This window comes from Mirounga leonina, unplaced genomic scaffold, assembly GCF_011800145.1.
Source record: "Mirounga leonina isolate KUSES-001 unplaced genomic scaffold, KU_Mleo_1.0 Mir_153, whole genome shotgun sequence".
Taxonomy (NCBI): Eukaryota; Metazoa; Chordata; class Mammalia; order Carnivora; family Phocidae; genus Mirounga; species Mirounga leonina.
The window spans coordinates 7,135,593-7,146,860 of record NW_023270387.1 but is presented as its reverse complement, the minus strand read 5'-3'; positions in this window follow the sequence as shown (position 1 = coordinate 7,146,860).

Below are 11,268 nucleotides of genomic sequence, written 5' to 3'. Positions count from 1 at the left end.
TAGTTTGCGATTTGTGGTTACCATTAGGTTTGTATATGTCATCTGCATAGAGCAGTCCATATGAAGTTGATGGTTGCTTAACTTTGAACCCATTCTCTTTCCCACCCTCCCCTCCCAACATGTTAGGTATATAGTGTCATATTTTACATCTTTTTATTTTGTGAATCCCTTGACTAATTTCTTACAGAAATAATTATTTTTATTGCTTTTGTGTTTCCTACTTTTCGTACTGTCACTTACGGTCTTTTCTTTCCACTCAGAGTTTCCTTTAATATTTCTTGCAGGGCTGGTTTAGTGGTCAAGAGTGTTTGTCTAGGAAACTCTTTATCTCTCCATCTATTCTGAATGACACCTTGCTGGATAGAGTATTCTTGGCTGCAGAGTTTTTCCTTTTAGCACAGATACTCTTTGCTAATTGATTTTCTTCCTGAATGTTTTATCTATTAATGCAAATGGGCTGTAAGGTCCCCTACTTTTATTACCATCAATTTCTCCCTTTTTGTCTGTTAATATTTCCTTACGCATGCATTTGCTTTAATACTGAGTGAACTTCTAACTGTTATGCACTATTGTTAGATTGATTATTATTGTGTAATGCTCTTCTTTGTCTCTTGTTACACTTTGTGTTTTAAAGTCTGTTTTGTCTGATGTAAGTATTCCTACCCCAGCCTTTTTTTCCTTTCCTTTACATGGAAGATCTTATTCTATCTGCTTACTTTCAATCTGTATGTTTCTTGAGGTCTGAAGTGAGTCTCTTCTAGGCAGTATGTAGATGGGTCTTTTAGAAATCTATTCTGTCACCCTGTGTCTTTTGATTGGAGCATTTAAACCACTTAAATTTAAAGTTATTGCTCTGAGGGTCACTGGAGGGGAGGTGGGGGGATGGCATAACTGTGGAGGGCGTTAAGGAGGGCACGTGATGTCATGAGCACTGGGGGTGTTGTATACAACTAACTGAACTCTACCTTTGCAACTAATGATACATCAAGTTAATTGAATTTAAATAAAAATAAAATTTTAAAAAAGTTATTGCTGATAGGTATGTACTTATTGCCATTTTGTTAATTGTTTTCTGGTTGTTTTTGTTACCCTTTGTTTCTGTTTCTTGCTCTCTTGTGATTTATGAGTTTCTTTAGTGTTATGCTTGAGTTTCTTTTTGTATTTTTTTCTTTAAGATTTTATTTATTTATTTGACCGAGAGAGACACAGTGAGAGAGGAACACAAGCAGGGGGAGTGGGAGAGGGAGAAGCAGGCTTCCCGCGGAGCAGGGAGCCCGATGTGGGGCTCGATCCCAGGACCCTGGGATCATGACCTGAGCCGCAGGCAGACGCTTAACGACTGAGCGACCCAGGCGCCCCTCTTCTTGTATTTTATATACCTTTGGTTTTTGGTTTGGTTTGACGTCACCATGAGGTTCGTAGACAACATCCTAAGTCTGTAGTAGTCTATATGAAATTGATAATTACTAAAGTTCAAAAACATTCTAACAGAATTCCATTTTTATGCCCCTCTACATTTTATGTGTATGTTGTCATATTTTGCATCTTTTTATTTTGTAAGTCCCTTAACTAATTTTTTAGATATAATTGATTTTACCACTTTTGTCTTTTAGCCTTCATCTTAGCTTCATAAGTGATTGACCTACTACCTTTACTATGTTTTTACTCATGAAATTTTTTCTCTTATAATTCTAATTAAGGCCTTTTCTTTCCACTTGAAGTCCTTTAACAGTTTTTGTAAGGCTGGTTTGTTTGTTTGTTTGTTTATTTTTTGGTGTAAAAAGATGGTTTTATTAAAGCACGGGACAGGACCTGTGGGCAGAAAGAGCTACCTATGTAAGGCTGGTTTAATGGTGTTAAACTCCTTTAACTTTTTGTTTGGGAAACTCTATCTCTCCTTCAATTCTGAATATAACTTTGCTCGGGTCATGTTTTTGGTTGTAGGTTTTTTCCTTTACGTTGGCTATATCATGCCATTCCTTTCCGGTCGTTGCTTTTTCTGCTGGAAAATCAGTTGATAGTGTAGCAGTTGATAGGGTTTCCTTTATACATAACTAATTACTTTTCTCTTGCTGCTTTTAAAATTCTCCATCTTTAATCTTTGACATTTTAATTATTATACATTGTGGCCTAAACCTCTTTGCATTCATGTTGATTGGATCCCTCTGTGCTTCCTGAAGCTGGATGTCCGTTTCCTTCTCCACATTAGGGAAATTTTTGGCTCTTATTCCTTCAGATAGATTTTCTGTCCCCTTATTTCTCTCTTTCTTTTCCTTCTGGGACCCCAAAACATGCATATTCTCTTGATATTATCCACGAGATCCATTCATTTATCCTCATTTTTAAAATTCTTTTTTTTCTTTTTGCTGTATAACATGGGTGCTTTCCATTACCCTGTCTTCCAGATCACTGATTCTTTCTTCCACATTCTCTAATCTGTTGATTCCCTCTTGTGTATTTTTCATTTCAGTTATTCTTTGGTTCTGATCGTTTCTTGCTTCCATTTGCTGTCTCTTTGTTGAAGCTGTCACTGAGTTCATCCACCTCTGAGTCCAGTTGGGTGAGCATTTTTATGACTACTTCTTTGAATTCTTTATTGGGTAGGTTGCTTTTCTCTGTTACATTTATTCCTTTCTGAGGTTTTATCTTGTTTTATTTGAAGCATATTCCTCGTTCTCCTTACTTGCTTGACTTTCTGTGTTTGTTCCTATGAATTATGTGGAATAGCTACTATTGCTAAAATTGAAGGAATGATTTGTGGATGGTTGTTCCGTTTGTAGATTTTGTACGTTTGGTGATTTTGACTGGCTGGCTGGAGCTGTGGTTGGCATTGGATGGGGGTGCTGGGGCATTCTGTGCTAGAGCCTACATGGTGTGATGGTTGGAGCTGACCTGGCAGTGGGCTGGGGTGATCTCTGGGCTCTCCACACAGAGTTCCTGGTTGGACAGCTGAAGCCAATTTGAACATGTTTTGGGCAGTCCCATGGCTCTCTCAGAAATCTGAAGCCTGAGTGGGTGCAACGTGGGTAGTCCCAGGGCTATCTCACAGAGGGCACCCTTTCAGGATCTATGAAGCTAAAGTGGGTGCCGGCCAGGGAGGTCCTGGCACCCTCTGTGCCGAGGATGCCCTGGGTGTACAGTTGAAGCAGAGTGGGTGCAAGCTTCGGTGTCCTGGGGTGCTCTGTGCAGGGGACACCCTTGTGGGGTGGCTGGGGTTGATGCAGGTACAGGCCGGGGTGTTGTGGCATGCTACATAAAGGGGGTGCCCTGGCAGGGTGATGTAGCCAAGGTGGGTGTGGGTGAGGGAATCCTGGTACAATCCTGGCCAGATTGCTGAAACTGAAGTGGGTGCAAGCTTGGGGGGTTCTGGAATGCTCTGTGAGTCATCTGAAGCCGAGCTGGCATGGGCTTGGGTGTTCCGGATTCCTTTGTGCCTCTGTCACTTGGGCGAGATGGCGGGAGCTGTAGTTAGTACTGACCACGGACATCCCGCTGTGGATCACTCTGGGGTGGTCTCGGTGGGATGGCTAGGGCTGGCGTGCCTAGAGACCTGGGTCTCACTGAACTGATAGGTCAGCTCCGGTGCCCAGACCTGCTCCAGCTCATGCTATCAAGGTGAAGGGGTAATGTAAACAGTGGTGCTTGCCAGTGCCTCTGGCCCACAGAGAGCGCCAGTAGCTTCCCTGCCATCTGGCAGAGTTCTAGAGCTGCATCTTTTCTAGTCTTTTTTTAAACCACATCTTCTTTCTGTGCCCCAGGGCATCTGGGGCTGATATGGCTAAGGGCCTGGGGCTTGCTGGCTGGGGCGTCTGGACCCGTTCCCATCTGCACTATCAAGGTGGAAGGGGTACATACACAGTGCTGCTCACTGGGGTCTTGGGGCCTGCCTTGGGGAAACAGCCGGGGCTGGTGTGGGCTAGGGTCCTGGGCTGGCCGGGGTGGCAGGCGGGGCGTGGGGGGTGGGGGGGCGGGAGGGTGCTAGAGCCCTGCTCCTGTCTGGGCCACCAGAGTGGAGGGGGGATGCAAGCTGTTGTACTCGCCAGCACCTCTGACCCCGGAGAGAGTCCCAGCAGCCCCCTTGCCATTTAGCAGATGCTCTAGGGCTGGTTCCTTTATATTCTGGTCATCCTTTTCAACTACAGCTTTTTTTTTTTTTTGTCCCCAGGGCAGACAGATCTGCTCCGGGTCCCTGAGTCCTCCTCCCCACTGCGTTGGCAACACTGGGTGGGCTGTGTACCCCCCACTGTTCTCTCTGTGGTCCCCTGTCCCTTGGTGTGTGGAAGCTGTTCCACCAGCCCTCAGTTCTTCTCCAGGAGGACCTGCTACATGCAGGTGCAGATTCGGGGTGGCTTGTGAACCTGTGCTGTGTCCACGAAGGAGGTGAGTTCGCGGCCTTCTGAGCCGCCATCTCGGACCCCCCAACTTTGGAGCAGGAACTTGAGGGCTGGGGGTCAGGAGGGCCTCGCTTGAGGACAGACTGAAGACGTATGGGAAGGAAACCTGCAGGGACGTGGGGATAAGAGCAGGGGGAGAGAGCGGAGAGCAGAAGTGCCCCGGTGGCGGGAGGTCGGAGAGCTGGGAAGCTGTCGGGAGGCTGGTGAAGGGGCCAGATTTCCATGGAGCGGAGCCGAGAGACCCTGCTTCCCGAGGGTGACGATGGTGCCGTCTCCTGCCCATGGAGCGCCCGGGGGAGCCAGGTGACTGTGCGGGGCGGGACCTGTCCTGAGAGAGGTGTTGGAAGACGCGCCCACGGGGCACGCTCCGTGCTGGGAGCAGCCTCAGCTCTGCGCCCGGCGTGGGGAGGACCGAGGCTAGGCCCCCGGGGGCAGCTAACCCGGACGCCCTTGGCCGCGGCCAGCTCTCACGGTGGTGAGCACTGATGGGCCAGCCAGATCTAGACATTTGGCCTCACATTTGCAACTGGGTGCCTTTCACCCGGAGTAGTGGGCTGAGGCCCGGGGGATGAGTGTGCAAAGCCACTGCAGGGTTTCCAGCATGAGAGTGCCCGACCTTCTTCACAGTGGTGAGAATATTCTGGTAGGTATGTGGAGAGTGGGTCTGGGTGGCAAGGGGGCAGGGGAGACAAGAATTGGGAAGAAGGGGTCTTAATGTTCTAGAGGTTCTTTATAGGCCAGGGCCAGACAGGTATCGACATTGGGCTAGCTGCCCTGGACCCGGAACACTGGCAGTCTTTGTGGCGGGCACAGGATTTTACATGTCCTGGATGGCCGTGTGGCCAAACCCTCATCCAGCATCAGCCAAATTAAAAGTCCGATTTGATGTGACTTCAGAGGCGGGTCCTTACATGGGCTCCTGGCCACCCCCTGAGTTGGTCTTATTGATCCTCTCACAGGGAGGAGCAATTGCTGCCGGCCCCCCATTGCCGACCCTCTTCTAGATTTGTCATCTTCCTCAAAATTGTGATCTGCCATTTACTTTCTGTTTAAAAACCTCCAGTATTTTTACTGGCCCCAGTATTGCCTCTTTGCAGGGACCCCACAACCCAATTCTTGAGAAAGCAGCCATGACAAAATGGAGGGGCCAGTGGTGAGGGCCCCAGTCCTGAGCTTCTCAAGCAGCGGCATCTGCCATCTGGCCTCTGTGTATCTCCTAGCTTGCTCCCCATGAGCTCAGTAACTCAGCCAGTCTAGGGGCACCTGGGTGGCTCAGTCGGTTGGGCACCCCACTCTTGATCTCAGGGCTTGATCTCAGGGTCATGAGTTCAAGTCCCGAGCTGGGCTCCATGCCCCGCTGGGTGTGGAGCCCACTTAAAAAAAAAAATATTTCGGCCCCTCTAAACCCTCTGTGCTTGGAAGGTGCTCTGACACACCCCGCTTCCCTCTGTGCATGTTTCTTCTGACTTTTATGTTCTCTGCTCCTTGCTCTCTTTTCCCTGGACTAGGATCTTTGCAGGGCAGAAGGCAAGGGACATAATAGCTAAGGTGTAGCCCTGGACGTGAAGTAGGTGGTGGTAACCATCAGTTCTCTCCACATATTGTCTTCTTCAGCACCTACCTCAGCAAGAGCTAATTTAGCAATTGATGAATGGATGAATGAATGAATGAACGAATCAGACAAAGAGAAAAGTTGAACCTGACACAATCACCGCTCTTGAGGCATACCTGATTTGGGCCAAGGGAGAAAGACCGTGGACAAGCTAGCCAACTCCTCGAAATCCAACACCCCACAGAGGTCTGTCCGAGGGGAGCGTGGGCCTCACTTCTGTGAGAAGGGCTGGAGGGAGGTGTCGGCGTGTATATGGAGCCAAGCATTCTGTCTTGGCCCGTGAAGCAGGGATGCCTGTAGGCCACTGCCTGGAGGGCTGGGAGCTTGCCGGCTGCTGGTTGGGAAGGGTCAGGGGTCTAGAGTCTGCGATGGGTGTGGGGTGAGATGGGGCATCTGGAGGTCACTGTGACCGGGTGGGCTTTGATTCCTAAGGCTGTCTGTCTTCATCATACAGGCAGTGTATGTGCTGGGGATGAGCTGGAGGTGGGGGTCCAAAGGCTTCTAGGAAGCGCGTCGGTAGAAGGTTAACTTTAGCTAGGGAGTGGAGGGAGGGTTGGAGGGAGGCTGGGAGGCCGTGGCTCCCGGGGGCCTGAGTCAGAGCAGGGGTTTGGGGGGGTGGGCAGGAGGTGATGAACGCGAGCTCTACCAAGAGGGCCGAATGGAGGGCTTGGCAACTGCCATGTGTGTGGTGTGAGGGAAGGAGAGAGCGGGGTGCAAGGCGTGCGTCTCCTGCAAACTGTGTCTTTCAGCCCCTGTTGTGTCCCAGCCTCTGGCGCTGGACATTCTACACAGGTATTTTATTGTACTGACAGCCCTGGAAGGTTGGGGAAAAGAGCGCCCGTTTCAATAGAGAAAGTGGCTGAGCGTCACGATAAAGGACTTAGCTGCGCAAGGTCGTGCGTGCCCCATGGGGGCATCGGACTGGCACCAGGGTCTGGCTGCCAAGTTCAGGCGCTTCCCGCTGCACCCCAGCACCTCACCTTCCCCCAGCGGAGAGGGGGCGGACCCTCGCCAGTTCTGGTGTCACCAGCTGGAGGCGGGAACAGGGGAACAGCTCAAGTGCCTTCCACCCAGCTCTCCTTGTAGCTACTTTTCCTGCTTTGGCCAAGTGTTGCTGTGAACTTCCATCTTCTGCTTTACAACCGGAAAGAGACAGGGCCTCTCGGAATGTGCTCTTTTCCTCTGGGAGGACAGTGAGCCTCAGGAACGCTGGCTCTCAGGGCCGTGTGGGCAGAGCTTGGCGGGCGGTGGCAGGGGGTGCTGTACCCTGACCTGAGGCTGATCGGGGGGTGGGGGGTTGTGCTTGTCCCCCCAGGTTAGCAGAGAAGGCTTGGAAGGCAGCCCGGGGACAGTGCTGCCCGTTGAGGTGGACAAACAGCCCCGCAAGAAAGCCAGCTGTGACACTGTCCCCTGGCTTCTGCTAGGACCTCTAGAGCCTGGCTGCTTGATCCTTGATGCACGTATATCTTTGCAACGTAACTGGAGCTTGTGCCTGGATTCAAACGTTCCCTGCGTCCCCCCCTTAACCACGAGGCATTTCCTGCTCCCCGTCCAGAACGTGGCATCGGAAATCTGTATATTAAATTCGTGTTTGATGGATCAGGATCTTCCAAGGCCATTTGTCCTCTTTCCCCACCCCCATGACCACGGCCACCTGGTGAGCTGCTCAGTGTCACCAGGCCGCCTCTGGCAGCGGGGCTGGGGTGGGAGGGGGTGGGGAGGAGCAGAGCTGAGGATCCTGACCTTTCTGCATGACTGGGAACCAGGGAGGGTGGGGTGGGGAGGGTGGCGTGTGAAGACAAGGGCCTGATGGAGGCAGTGAGGTTTTGCAGAACCTGGGGCTGGTGGAGCCTTGCTGTGCTGCCCTTGGGCCAGTGGCAGCCTCCAGTCCCGCTCAGGCCCCCGCCCATGGCTCTGGGCCTCCCGAGTGCACATAGGCCACGCAGCTGAGCTTGGACTAGAAGAACATGCCTTTGCTCTGCATCTCCCTTGAAAGATTCAGATTCACCGCATTTTAGTGCGCGTTGCATTCGCAACTTGCAGTGCGCTTTGTCCTCGCCTTGTTAATGTGGTAGCATACATAGCAAACCCATGAGTCTCCCCCGGGGTGGACTGAATAGCGTTTCATGTGGTTAGAATTGTGTTTGCCATCTCCCACAATCTTTCCACGTGCACATTCGAAAGTTACTCGAACGAATGGTAATTACAGGTTTGGAAAGTGGAGTGTAGAGAGAGCAGTTGTGAAGGGACCCAGTGTTAGGTGCTGGCGGGGCTCACGGGGCTGGAGGGTGGCCGGGCTGGGACGTGAGAAGGGCAGGGCATTGGGTGAGTGGGATGTGCATTTCAATTGCGTACTTCCTGCCCCTCACTGAGCTCTCCTGGGGAACGGAAGAGAATCTGCTGGGCCACCTAATTAAACTTGTCTGGCTCTAATCTCATGCTGGATTTGTGCAAATAGAAGGCCTGGGAACTGCAAATGGCAGCCCCTTCACATGAAAGGTGTATTTGCGGTGGGCATTGTGAGAGTTGCAAGCTAAGTGGGGCTTTGCAAAGGACACCCAAGAAAGGGAGCTGTGTATGATTGGAAACAGAAAAGAATGTATTGCCTTCTACTCTTTAGGACCATAAAGGGTGCTGGGGGGGTGGTGCAGACACGGAGTCCAGACTCCAATCCTTCTGGCACAGAACTGCCCAGCGTTGTTGGTTTTCCCGAGGCCCTGAGCAGGGAGCCCTGGTCAACCGGCCTGCGTCCTGGGCCAGGGCCACCAGACAAGCCTTCAGGACAGGCCGATCTCGGGTCATCTTTCCCTCCAACACGAGTTACCCCTCGTCGTGACTATTGGTGCATGAAAGCAGAGTCTTGAATGCATGGGGGTCTCTTAAAGTGCAGAAACACAAGTTCTAATTCCTGTTTTTCCCTAGTCTTCCCCTGCCCTCAGTGAAGTCCTAGCATGGTGTTCATTCCTAAATTTTTACACAATAACCCACACCGTGGATAGTCACGTGCGCGTTCTGAATGTTGTCCTGTAGCATAGTAAACAGAAGAAGGAATTTTGGAAGCAGTAGAGGGATTTGCCTCGGAGCAAGTGCTTTAACCTTTCTGAGTCTTAGTCTTCTCGTTTCTAGAATGGGGTAATGCCTATTGCACAGGACTGTGGTTTAACTCCACTATGGTACTGGGCCCCCACTAGCCCTCTCCAAATCTGAGGGGAGCCGTTAGTTAAAAACTAGGAGCAGGTGCTCAAAGAGAAAAACAGTCCCCCAGTTGGATTGGACGTCTTCCCAGAAACGTGCATGGTCCACCCAAGCCACCATAGCACCCACTGCTCTGTCCAGATTGGCTTTGGAGTCTCCCATCAGGAGGGACTGACCTCTCCTTTCACGCAGGTCAGGGGCAGGGGTGCTGAGGGGAGTGCTGAGCGGCAACTTCAGGAGAACTGGGCTGGGGGAGCGGTGATGCCATCCATGACCTACTGAGCTGTGAGCTTCTGGAAGGTTTACCTTCTGTTTTATCATCATTTTTGTCATTCCATTTATTTCCCTATTAGGATATATGGAAAACTTAAGCCGAGAAGGGCCTTGCAGTGGGGTAGCATGGAAATAGGGTGCCAAGAACTCTTTAAAAAGGTTAAAATGTCCTTCCTGAAATAGACGCCACCATTGAAAATACATCACCCGTGTGTTCAAACTGGAACTCTTCCACAACACAGTTGTAGATAAAGAAGGCTCTAAGGGGAATATCTGAAAATGACAATGTATTTGCATGCCTAGCATTTACAGAAGCATGCCTAGGTGAACTCACGGGGCTGCCTGTGCAGAGGGTCTAACTCAGTCCTGACAACCTGGCCGATGAGGCGGTGGTTCTCTCCATTCCGTAGTCTGCCCATCTCTGCACATAGGGGGTGTGCAGTGGGACTCCGCCTCCAGGGGCCATACTCCAACGCCAGGCCTGAGGGTTGCACAGAGCAAGGAATGCATTTTGTAAAAGGTTGCTTTGGAAATCTTAAAGCCAAGGGGCGCCTGGGTGGCTCAGTCGGTGAAGCGTCCGACTCTTGATTCCGGCTCAGGTCATGATCTCAGGATCCTGGGATCGAGCCCCGCATTGGGCTCCGTGCTGGGTGTGGAGTCTGCTTAAGGTTCTCTCTCCCTCACCCTCTGCCTCTGCCCCTGCTTGCTCTCTCTCTTTCTCTAAAAATTAACAAATCTTTAAAACAGCATCTGAGGCTGAGGCACAAGTGCTGATGAGTATGTATGTTCAACTAACGAGAGACCCAGTGACAGGTATTTTGTTGTGAATAAACTCAGCATTTGAGTTGCTGCTTCACCCCTCGCTTTCCCCAGCATTGCTTGATTCATCAGGATGTGTGAATCCTTTCTCTGCAGACGAAGGAACGAGCTGGGGGAGGAGGACACTAGGAGCACGAACCCACGGGGTGGCCTCCCTAGATCTCAGTCCCGCCCTCCTGCCTCATCCGGACTTGGAATGTGCGGCGTTCTCTGCCAACGACAGCTGAACATCACCGTTCATTCTGGGGCCGGAGAAGAGCTAAATCACCTCAATCCAGATCTCAGGTAAAGAGCTTAAGGTGAGGGGGGAGGGGCGGAAAGAAAACACCCGACAAATGATGTTAGTAAAAACAAAAACAAAACCCAAAAAACCAAGAAGCAAAATGAAAACCTGAAAAACAATGGAGGAAAAGAAAACCCCCTCTCTGATCTGGAAATTTCTTAGACACGGACATAGAACATGAATATGCTAGATCATTAGGCCATTTTGGATTTGTGACTACATACGAAATAGATTATTTTCACTTCCCAGTGGGTATAAAATAAGGGAAGTGAACCTACTTAGAGTGGGCATTAGTGGGATTCTAAGCTTGATTCGTGCCAGGAAGGGTGCAGGGAACAAGTCCACACACGAGAACTGGTCAGGTCACGAGATGATGCAGAAAGCCCTAAGCAGCTTAGGTTAATCACCGGTGGGAAATTATTAGGATAGTAAGGAATGACTAGTTGTCTTTGGCTTTTAATTCCAATTTTCACAGGAGTTAATGAGGGCTCTAACACGGTGGTAATGAACATGTGCATGTCCTATGTTCTTAACCACTGGATGTGGACAAGCCGCGGGACTCGAGAAAGGTGCCCTTGATTATTTGGCATCTGTGCTCCTGCAGGAGGTCAATTGCTTCATGACACAAAGACAAACCACCATAAAAAAAAAACAAACGGAAATTTTAATTTTTTTTTCTCAGTGGCAGATTC